We start from the raw sequence: 12,726 nt of genomic DNA, 5'->3' as shown, positions 1-12,726 counted from the left end.
ATCGGCCAAAATATCGTCTGTGTACTCACCTTTAGTTTACAAAGCAACCTGTGATTTAGGTTTAATTGTCCTTTAATTAAAACCAGCTGCAAGTTAGTTAAATGGTAGAGAACCATAAATTGTGCGGTCCGAAAGGCACACGATGACATGAAACTATTGAAAGTACAGTATGGTTGTATTTATTTTTGTTGGACAAGCTGGGTCACCTGACCATAATAAGAACAATAGGAAAACACTAATCATGTATTTGTGACCTTTTTTGTGATACGATTTGTACTGGATCAGTCGCCTTATATTGTTTCTAGGCACACCCAGTAAAACAAAGTTTTTCACATACAGAATATGGCTAAAATCATCCATATTTAAGTGTGTTTAACTGTAACAAAATGTTTCAGTTGAGCTCAATATAATACTATCAGGTAGTTTTCTGTGGTTGTGCTTGTTGTGGAATGTAACTTAAGAAAATTGACATTGATTCTAGCACCCTCTCAGGGATTTTCCTAACCATCCTGCTGCCTTGAATTTCAGGGGAGCTCTTCTGGTCTCCTTGGAGAGTAGACCAGCCTCCAAGGGGCTTAATGCGATTCACGTGAATAGCATCATTGCGGCATTGTACTGCATCGATCGGGGCTTGGATAAAACAGTTTATTACACCACACCCCCCTGCACCGCCTATCTGGACGTGCCTTTCAGCATCAATCAGGGGGTATATTTATAATTATGCCTAATTAAAGAAACACATCGGCTCACAGCACAATCTGTTTATTATTAAAGGTGTTTGTGATATGCATATGATCGACGTCACCCGGTGCGCACAATAGATCCCCGCCACGTGCGTGTGTCTGAAAAGGGGGTGTGGCATCATGGCACACCTCCGGTTTCATCACACAGTGAGTGTGCCCAGCACTTCTGGAGACGCCAGGCTGCCCCCAGAGACTTTCTCTGCACTGCCGGCTCCTTCTCAGTAACTGAGAGCCGGGCGCTGCACAATAACATCACATTGCAGAGCTCAACTCCCGGTCACTGAAGAGGAGCTGGCATTTTGATGTTACTCCCTTGGAGCGTGACACCCAGTGCGGTCCGCACCCCCCTAGTGACACCACTGATGCATTTTGTTCATATTTAGAATGTGTTAGTTATCGGAGTGTTGCAGTAAGTGGCCACACTTTTCATAGGTACTTCAGGTGTTTTCACTTTAAAGTGACAAACAAAATAAATTTCCAATTGTTGAGGAACTGATTTGTTCCTCAACAGTCAGGAATTCCTTTTCTTTGTAAATTTTAAGTGAAAACACCTAAAGTACGTATGACTAGTGTGGCCAATACAATTGTTTTTCACTCAAATGTAGACCCTATATTCAAAAGATTACTTTCAATTATTAGGAGTATAGAAACCACTGTCAGCCAAAATAGGGCCCTTTATGGTAGCGTCTTAATATAAAGCCCTATGGGTCTATTTACTAAGCCTTGGTGAGAGTTGATGGAGATAAAGAGGTATATTTACTAAAATGCGGGTTTTTAGAAGTGGAGATGTTGCCCATAGCAACCAATCAGATTCTTCTTATCATTTATCTGGCACCTTCTGGTAGATAATAGCTATAATCTGATTGGTTGCTATGGGCAACATCTCCACTTCTAAAAACCCACACTTTAGTAAATATACCCCAAAGTATCAGCCAAGCAGCTCCTAACTGTCATTTTTCAAACACAGCCTATGACATGACAGTTAGGAGCTGATTGGCTGGTACTTTATCCCAGTTCACTTTATCTCCATCCAAGGCTTAGTAAATAAACCCCTGTGTTTGGCCTGCCATATTAGCTTATGGGATATCCACTCCTCAACATACCACCCCTACCTCAAGCCTACCATCACTCTTATATCCTTTTACACCACAACTAAAACCTGCTTGATGCTCGGTGTAAAAGGAGCAAGGGTTGGATTCCCGGGTTGAGTAACCTGGCAATCCAACCCAAGTAACTTGCAGGGTTTAACATGCAAACGACCCGCGTCACCCTGTACTGTACAGTATACGGGTAACCCGGGCCCCGTTTACAGCATGGGGACTTCCCGTTTTGGAACTGTGTTCCAAATCTCGGGACAGATCCGGTACTTAGATGAAAAAACAATATAACTCTGCTATCACATGAACAGTGCAAAAAATCACTGTCAATCAGCCCGAAATGTACAGTAGTTTGAGCACCAATAGTCATAAGGGCACATGTATCAATAACCGATGCTTTAGCTAAATAACGGGTTATTACTGCTTATCTAAAATGTATTAAAAGGCTGATTGTGGGGAAATCATAGGTTATCAGTAGCGCCTTTGGTTGTGTAAATAATGCTGCAACTATAGCCAGCTATGGCGCACTTACGAGGGGATAGCTTTTCATCCTTTAACACAGGGGTTGGGGAACCTTTTTTCTGTCCAGGGCCATTTTGATATATATATATATATATAACATTATTTGTGGGCCCGGTGAAGGCCATACCCTCTCATTGTGACGTCACACAGGGGCGGGACCACAATAGCCGCTGAGTTCAGCAATGCCCGGAGCATTCCGGAGGATGCCCTGGGGATCTGTAAGGGCAGCGCTGTGACCATCTGAAGCATCCTCTCCAGGTGGCAATGCTGCATAGATTCTGGCTGCAGGATGCCATTCTAGGCCCCCTGCTAGCCAGATGAGGCTAGCAGGAAAAAGCTCAGAGGGCCAGACCAAATGATTCTGTGGGCCTTAGGTTCCCCATCCCTGCCTTAACACAGACATGAGATATTTGTTAATGCTTGTTCATTGGCGTCTGTAATTTCCATACACTCTAATTAGAATTCTGTACACTTTTGATGAATCGGGAAATATATACATATTAATTAAAATCACTGAAATGCAACCAAATGTCATAAATCGGACAAATCAATGTATTAATCTGAAAAATGACAATAACAATCCAGATGTCTATAATTAGAGACACATATTTAAGCAAATGTTACTGAGATCAGCTTTGATCTACTGTACATATTTAAATATCATTTGCATCCGGGAGGTCGGACTGGCCCACAAGTGTACAGGGGAAATCCTAAATTGGCCCCACTGCCTGAGTGCCCAACCCCCTCCTCTAGGGTAGAGTAATTTGAATTAGCAGGATCATGGTTGAATTGGGTACTAGGGGGTCTATTTATCAAGCAGTGAAAAGTGTGGAGAAATGAACCAGTGGAGAAGTTGCCCATAGCAACCAATCAGCTTTGAAGTAGCTTTTATCAAGTACAGTCTATAAAATAGGTAGGAGCTGATTGGTTGCTATGGGCAACTTCTCCACGCTTTTCACTGCTTGATAAATAGACCCCTAGGTGTGTTTCTATGGAAACTTCATCAAGATTAGCTCTCCTGCCAATCAAAGTGGGTGTTCCTGACACACCCCAGTCCCCTCCTATATAATGAGACCCTGTTCTTTGCATGTCCTCTCTAATGGTTGGCCAAGTCCCTCTGTGGTGGATGGCCACACTCCCCCTGGTGGCTGGCCACACCCCTTCATTTTAGGCCCTAATCCAGGAGTGGGGAACCTTTTTTCTGCAGAGGGCCATTTTGATACATATAACATTTGCGGGCCTGGTCTAGGCCATGCCCCCTCCGTGTGATGTCACATGGGGGCGGGGCCACAATCGCCGGTGATTACAGCATTGCCCAAAGCATCCTGAGGATGTTCCAGGGAGCTGTAAGGGCAGCGGTGTGACCGTCTGAAGCATCCTAAGGACGCTCCAGGTAGCACTGCTGCCTAGATTCTGGCTGCAGTGTGCCATTCTAGGCACCCTGCTAGCCAAATGAGGCTAGCAGAAAAAAAAAGCTCTGAGGGCCAGGCCAAATGATACAGAGGCCTTATAAGGCCCCCGGGCAGAGGCTCCCCATCCCTGCCCTAATGACTGCATTCCCTGGTGGGCTGACACTGTTTGCATCTATAAACAGAGCTTTAGCTGAATAAGTTACAGATCTACCAGATCTTAAATAACCACTTGAATTCTATTTCTATTATCTCATAAATCACTGCTGGTCTGTTTTGATCTTGGTCACATGACTTGCTAAATGCTGCCCTTGTGATATATAGGTTTTATGAAGCTTATAAATAAGAAGTGTTTGACATTTATACTGCAGAAGCGTACTGTTTTCATAATCCTGTTAATGCTACAGACACGGCAGACCATTGTGAGGTAAATTATTTTTATTATTTACATTTTTTCTGATAATGTTTTTATCAAATGTTTTATTATTATCAAAATGATTTCTGATATCAGATTTAGGATTTGATTGCTTTTTCTGGGTTAATGAAAATGCTTTAATAATAAACCTGTGCTTTTTCGGGTGAGGTAAGAAGTCCCTCTCATTTTATGGGTGACAGATTAGATTCTCCAGTCCCCTAACATGCCTTTCTCCATTTCATTATCAATCTGGTTATTAACTATTTGCTACAGGTGTTAGTGTGATGACTGACAGCATGAGAGTAGTAGGGATGTGAGAGGGAGACATATTCTTCACTTTTCACTTGTCCTTACATCACTCCCAGTGCCAGTCATTTCGCTAGATACCGTAGTGGACAGTCATTGAGTATGTATATGTTAATATTATCATAATTACGTCATTTGCAGCAATGTTTCAGCGCCCTTTATTGTAGCTCTTCATCAAGCACAGTAATACGTCAAAAGTGCTACAATAAAGGGCGCTGAAACGTTGCTGCAAATGACGCTGTGTTAACCTCGGTTTTTATGGAGTGCAACCGACTTCCTACATGCAATAACACACACACGCACACACGCACACTAGCAACCAACCCCAACTTCGCACGAGAGCAATTTCATCTTGCCACAGTCCCCTGCATCTCACCACAACACCCTGCTTCTCACTCCTACACCCTGCATGTCACCACAATCCCCACTGTTGCTGCCTTGCAGCTGGCTGGGGCCCGACCACTGGGATGTGCTTGCTGGGGAGGGCAGTAGGATCATGGATGAGAGATTGTATTGCAGCTACCGTGCTGGAGTTCATTCATGAGCTGTGCCCCTTCCGGCTCCTGCAGTGGGTGAAGGGGGAGACATCATAGCGCTGAGCGGGAGGAGCGGACGGCGGCGGGTGCAGAAGCGGGGATTCTGGTAAGTATTGTGGTATGTATGTATGCATGTATGCATGTATGTATATGGGGCCCCACCGGGGGCACTGTATAAGGGGCCCCACCGGGGGCACTGTATAAGGGGCCCCACCGGGGGCACTGTATAAGGGGCCCCACCGGGGGCACTGTATAAGGGGCCCCACCAGGGGCACCAATACAGTGGTCATTGCATAAGGGGCATGAGTGCTGTGGGCATTATGTATATGCACTACTGCTGGGGGCACCAATACAGTGGGCATTGCATAAGGGGCATTACTGCTGTGGGCATTATCTATATGCACTACTGCTGGGGGCACTGTATAAGGGGCCCCACCGGGGGCACTGCATAACGGGCACCAACACAGTGGGCATTGCATAAGGGGCATGACTGCTGTGGGCATTGTGTATGTGCACTACTGCTGGGGGCACCAATACAGTGGGCATTGCATAAGGGGCATTACTGCTGTGGGCATTATCTATATGCACTACTGCTGGGGGCACTGTATAAGGGGCACTGCATAATGTACACTACAACAGGGGGCTTTGCAAAAGGAAAACTACTACTGGGGGCACTGCATAAGGGGCACTACTACAGGGGGCATTTCATAATGGGCACTGCTACAGTGGGCATTGCATAAGGGAAACTACCAGGGGCACTGTATAAGCGTAACTACCAGGGGCACTGCATAAGGGGCACTGTATAAGGGGCACCAATACAGTGGGCATTGCATAAGGGACATTACTGTTGTCAGCACGATGTATATGCACTACTGCTGGGGGCACTGTATAAGGGGCACTACAACAGGGGGTATTGCAAAAGGAACACTACTACAGTGGGCATTGTATTAGGGGCACTACTACAGTGGGCATTGCATTAGGGGAACTACCAGGGGCACTGTATAAAGGGTACTATTGAGGGCACTTTATAAGGGGCACTACTGGGGGCACTGCATAAGGGGCACTACTGGGGGCACCAATACAGTGGGCATTGCATAAGGGGCATTACTGCTGTCAGCATTATGTATATGCACTACTGCTGGGAGCACTGTATAAGGGGCATTGCAAAAGGCGAACTATTACAGGGGTCACTGCTACTGGGGACATTGCATAAGGGGCACTACTACAGTGGGCTTTGCATAAGGGGCACTACTACAGTGGGCTTTGCCTAAGGGGCACTACTACTGGGGGCACTGCCTAAGGGGCACTACTACTGGGGGCACTGCCTAAGGGGCACTACTGGGGGTACTGCCTAAGGGGCACTACTGGGGGCACTGTATAAGGGGCACTGCATAAGGGGCAATTACTGCTGTCAGCATTATGTATATGCACTACTGCTGGGGGCACTGCTTAATGTGCACTACAACAGGGGGGGTATTGCATAAGGGGCACTACAACAGGGGGTATTGCAAAAGGAACACTACTACTGGGGGCACTGCATAAGGGGCACTACTACAGTGGGCATTGCATTAGGGGCACTACTACAGTGGGCATTGCATAAGGGGCACTACCTGGGGCACTGTATAAGGGGCATTGTGTAAGGGGAACTACTGGGGTACTGCATAAAGGGCACTAATACTGGGGGCACTGCATAAGAGACACCAATATAGTGGGCATTACATAAGGGGCATTACTGCTGTGGGCATTATCTATATGCACTACTGCTGGAGGCACTTTATAAGGGGCACTACATAATGTGCACTACAACAGGGGGCATTGCATAAGGGGCATTGCATAAGTGGAACTGCTACTGGGGACATTGCACAAGGGGCACTACTAAAGTGGGCATTTCATGAGGGGCACTACTACTAGGGGCATTGCATAAGGGACACTACTACGGTGGGCATTAAGGTGCATATGGAATGGAAAGGAATGTTCCCAGAGTAACGAGAAATGAAGGTGTGTCATGTTGACATCCCCCCATCTTTTAGTGGCCATGCCCCTTGTGGCATTGGACACACCCACTTTTTAAGCACCCGCACATACTGGAGGGTGGGCTCTGTTTTTCTTCTTGCCCTGGGCTCCAAATACCCTAGTTATGCCACTGTTGACTTCCATGGGTGGTGTGTCTTGTTCACAGAGGGCATGTGGCTGAGCAAAAATGTCACGCTGGAGTGGGAGCACTTCATGGTGGTGGCAGGAGTCCATCTGCAGGTTCAGCATAGGGTTGGACATTCAAATCCGATGGTTACTAACCATTAATATTTTTGCCCCACTGGTAGTGTTTTTACCATTAGATGGTGTCGGTCGGATGTTTGCCACCATAGTATGGAAAACATTTGATGGTGCTCCAATGTTTGTTTGTTTTTTGCAATTCCTGATAGCCTGGAAGGAGCCAGGGGAGGCATTGCTATTATGTCTGCATCATGGCATCTTCATGGGTTTGTTGGAAGCTGTCTCACTTGCTGTCTGCCTTAGACATGACTCTGCTCAGTCCCTGACTCCCTCCCCTCTCTAAGCTGCTGCTAAGCAACAGGGCACATTGCTATCGCTGATTGGCTATTACTGTCTGAGAGTGAGAGCATCTTCATGATTGCGTTTGCTCCTGTACCCCCACTCCTTCTCTATAGAAAGGAGTACTGGGTTGTGACCTTTAGGATCCCTTCTCCCCTGTCCAGTTCCTTCCGCTGGATACCATGGCCTTTTGTGCCTGCCTGCGTGAAGTCCAGTTCACGCAGATGCACTAGCACTGCCGAGTCAGACTTGGCAGTGGTAAGTTTCACTGCTCCAAAAGGAGCAGTGGAGGGGATAGTGAAGACAGCTGATTTTCAAATCCACACGCAATGTTGAATGGTAGTGGCTAATTTATGCATGCCCATTCAAACGGACAGACATGCCTACGTTTCTTTGACCACACCCTTGTTACCACCCCCAAACACTGACAAGCTGTCACTCACTTTTTCACTTTGTGATGGATTACTCCGTGCATCCGTAATCGCAATGCGATCGCTGCGCACGAGCAGTGCGGCGTATAAGCATGCACAATGACATACAGTTGCTCGATCTGCGTAAATATCAGCATTGCATAAATCAATGAATCAGGCCGTAAATGCGAGTGGATCTTAGACACATACAACTTTCATACTCCACCAACTATACATATGACTTCCGCAGTTATGACTTCCTTAATTTTAGAATGGGGCATATAAACAAAGTATAATACCAGACACTCAACTTATCTACACTCCACATCCATACTCACATTTTTACTTATAGCGTTCACACTACACAGCCATACCGCCATATTTTATCCCAATCCTGTTAAACACCAACATAATAAAAATCTACACAGTTTACAATGGGACCAAACACCACTCTGAACCAATTGGAACCAGGAATCGGGACATCACCCACTATATCTAGGGATATAGCCACAATAGCACTATTCATTCTTAAAAGAGGCCGCCCAGGTCAGCCAAAATGCATCAAGGTACTTTTACTGAAGGGGCTCTATTGCCAGCAGTCACACTAGCTCCCTGCCACTTCAGCCATCCCCTTTTCCCTGCAAAATAGTAATATATATATATATATATAGCAACTATATATTATAACCTCTATCTAGTGCTGTGCACAAAAATTACACTAAACTATACAGCCAGCATGCGCCTCTTTTCTTTTTTTTTTATCCCCTGGGCAGCATCCCAGCAGCTCCTCTCTCCCTGTGTGTGACATCATGACATCACACGCACAAACACAGCACAGCACCCGGCAGGCTGGACATGGACCCCGCAGGCTGTCAGCTATTTGACAGACGATTCCTGGGTCCGGCTTCAGCCAGCGGGCACAGTGCGCTGCACATTCTGGCAACTTCGGTGCCCGGAGCTCACGCTCCAGTGGAACCACTCTCCCTACACGCCTGATTGTTGCCATATCTACAATCAGCTATTTTTCTAACTCCATAAAGAGAGCGCTATACATTTAACAATTTTTTATTCTATATACGTTGGATGAGGATGAAGTTACATCAGAAGTACTTTTCTTTGCTTCAGTACCACTCACACTAGCATTGCTTATTTTATTGTATAATGTACTTAGCGATGTGAGGTTGCCTTTACTTTTTTGGGAGCCAATTTACTTTCCTTAGTGGAAATCATAATTTTCTATAACGTAACAGTCAATGCAAGTAAAATGGATATTGTTGGTTTTGTTTGAAAAGAGACATTAATTAGAAGAGGGGACTTACTGATCATATTATTTCATGTAAGGTCCTATAGTGCTTTGCAGTGCAAAACAGGGGGAATGCAAGACAAGCATAAAACAGGGACATTCAACATAGCCAAAATAAAGGCAGATATGAAAACAAGGGGTTGGGAGGACCCTGTTCACAAGAGAGCTTAATATTTCATACAGCTGAAGCAATAAGAGAAGGTGTTGCTTTAAGTGGAGATTGAGATGGTAATTGGGGTACAATAGTGTGGATAATATAGATGGGAGTATTGTATGCTTTAATAAAGAGATGGCTTTTTATAGAGCATTTCAAGATTTGCTATCTGTGAAAGACTGGTTGCCCATGGTAGGGGACTTCACAGGGCTGTAACTAGAGGTGTTTGACCTCTGCGGCCACACAGAGTGCAGAGCTCTGTGGGTGGCACAGTCGCCACCCCACTGCCCCTGCTTCTGGCTGCAAGCTGCCTCGAATGGCACCCTGCAGCTAGTATCACTGCGGCAGTGCTGTCTGTAGCATCCTTTGGACACTACAGGCAGGCACTCTGCCATAATTACAGCAGCCAGGAGTGGGTGCTGGCGGCCCCGCCCCCTTATGTGCATCATCGTGATGTCATGTGCAAAGGGGGCCCGTGTTACAGTTCTGGGACTCTATAAATGGGTAGCACCATGAAAGAAGTCTTGTATGTGGGAGGCAAGGGGCTTATCAGAGATAGATCTAAGAGGGTGAGATATTATGAAATAAGATTTGCGATATATGATAGTGAGGTGAGTTTGTTGACTTTGTAAGTGAGTCTGAGGTATTTGATTTGGAATCAGTATGAGACAGGGAGGAAATTAAGAGATTTGCAGAGAGGTGCGGTGGATGCCAAGTGGTGAGAAGACCAGTATTCCAGTATTTAAGATGGATTGAAGAAGCGATATGTGTCAGTGTAGACCAAATATGACAAAGCTTCACTAGTCAAGGTTAGAGATGATGAGAGAAGGGTTTAGCATGGGAGGTCAAGACACATTATGTGCACAGTGAACGCATCAGCCTGACAATGCCGATGCCTGGATCCAAAAAGTGTGTAATGCTACTTGTATGGCTTGAAACATACCGGTAAGTGTTGACCCCCTGACCGCCTGCCTGGTAGAATGGATAAGAGCTTTGGTAGTACCTTTTTTAGACCAGGGAGATTTGAGAGGAGGTGGTGAATTTAAGCAGTGAGCTGGTTATGGCTGGGAGGGATGATAGATGTCCAGAATGAGGAACATGGAAAGTGACCCTTAAATTTTGCTGTAAGTATAGCATTGATCACTATGTGAGTGCAGCCTCAGAAGAATATTGGGGGAAGAAGTCTAATTGCAGAGGGTGAGAGGAGAGAAAGTGAGAAAATAGATGGTTTCTTTAGGATTGGTGAGAAAAGTACGTGTTTTAAACAGAATGGAAATATTCCAGTAGAGACGGTGAGGTAGAGGTGGGCATGTATTGAGGTAGATGGAGCAGAGAATGGGAATAGGGTCAGTGGACCGGTTTGTAGGGTGACATACACTTCGTCCTTGTCTGTAGGTAATGAAAAGTGGGTGAACTGGGGTGTAGAGGAGAAGGTGGATGGAGTGTGAGAGATGTGCCAAATCCTGACTAGAGATTAGTAGTAAAAATTGTTAATTATGATTCATGATGTGCACTCAAGGCCTGAGTCAGAGTTGGATGAAATAGCACAACCACAAGGAAGCGGCTATGCAATACAGTCTAACTCAAATGCATATGCCCCAGGAGATCGCGATGGTTGTGTAAGCCGAGGCTTACCTCAGCCTGGTCGGTTCCTGGAAGCTTACAAGGCCAGGAAATCATTGTCCACCAACGCAGACCCTTGTCTAGTTCCTCCCGGAAAATGGTGGTGAAATGCTGCGGCTGTGGGTGATCTGCGGGCGAGATCGCAGAACCCACTCTGCACATGCGCAGGACGGGTCCTGAGCATGCGCAGAACATCTCTTAATCAGGCTATCAAACCGGTGGCAAAATACTTTTTTTAAAATTTTTTTTACAGTAAAGTGCAATTAAAAGATGCAAAAAACATTTCATAAAAGTATAGGATGTGGCCTGAATCATACCACCCCAGAGCTAGTGGAAAATATAGGCTCGTTTGCATGACAATTATTGTGTGAGCACAGCCATAAACTTTGAAACTCTTTCCTAAACACATAATCATATATTAGCCTCAATGATAGCAAATGTCTATTTGCTTGTTATGTATTCATGCATATTTACACTTATTTAGGAAATAACTCATAAAATATCTAATTACCTTTATTTCAGATATTGATTTTAGTAAGCACCAGAGAATCCAGAAAATGCTGATTTTTCTGCTGTGTATATTTTTCTCACCATTTGGTAAGTTTAGTTTTTCTTTCACACAGGAATGTGCAGGAAAATCTCACATCAAACATCTATGCTGAGAATCATACAGTCATAATTTATTTCAGACTTTCCCTTTGTTGGGTCCTAATCCCCATGTTTGTCTTTACTTAGAAATAAACCCTTTCGTGCTTGACGTACATGTTAGTTTTTTTGTACACGTCTCCAACTGTGTAGTATAATTTATGTATGTACTGTATATATTTGTATGTGCCATATGGTGTATATATAACTGAACATAGTAACTTGTGTTATAATTATGGTTCCCAAATCTTGAGTTTCAGGCATGAGCCAATGAGTGTAGAAAAGTGACTAATTACACTATTCCTATTTTACAACATTCTAAAATTAAGAATGATCAAAATACATAGCACCTTATGCCATGCCTCCATTCAGTTACATCACACTGCTTTTGGGCAAGAAAAATTAAGAATGCTTCAAGAGAATGGGGACTACAATGTATATACATATACATTTATACATTTTAATTTTGTATATTGTAAAAAAAAAAAAAAAAAAAAGAAATAGCAGGCATACTAGTCAAGTAGGAACAGATTGTTCTCCATTTAGGAAAAAAATATAATTTTTTTTAATTTAACAATAAAATATATATCTTGTGCTACATAATGTATCAACAAATTTAAAATATTGTTGATAGACCTGCTCCTCCCAGTAGATTCTCTGTTGGCCGGATCTGAACAAAAGTGTATACAGCAAATACTAAAAATACTAAGAGGGCGCTACCACTAAAAAATAATATATACCACTGGTGAGATGCTACAGTAAATATATTTATAAAAGCACCAATTCACAAATTTAAAAAAAGATAAAAGTTAGAATCGTGATATCAACATTTTAGTTACTTAATGGGACAACAAACAAAGTACCTCTTAGATATAAATATAAAAAGATGATATCCAATTTTTAGTCCATCAAAGAGAAAGCCAAAGTCTTCTATTAAATGTAAATTCTTCTTTGGAAGCCACCAGGATTATCTTTATTAAGTAGATGATTACTTCTTTTGAATTCTGCAA

At 44.1% G+C, this 12,726-nt stretch overlaps 1 protein-coding gene across 1 annotated transcript in view; it reads right to left on the bottom strand.

The window, feature by feature from the left end:
- The window catches only part of LOC148480475 (vomeronasal type-2 receptor 26-like), a 117,136-nt gene that overhangs the window by 22,510 nt on the left and 81,900 nt on the right, over positions 1 to 12,726 (bottom strand). The window lies entirely within an intron of this gene.

This window comes from Taudactylus pleione, unplaced genomic scaffold, assembly GCF_031769625.1.
Source record: "Taudactylus pleione unplaced genomic scaffold, aTauple2 ptg000612l, whole genome shotgun sequence".
In the NCBI taxonomy this organism is placed as follows: Eukaryota; Metazoa; Chordata; class Amphibia; order Anura; family Myobatrachidae; genus Taudactylus; species Taudactylus pleione.
This window is presented reverse-complemented; position numbering and strand designations above follow the sequence as displayed.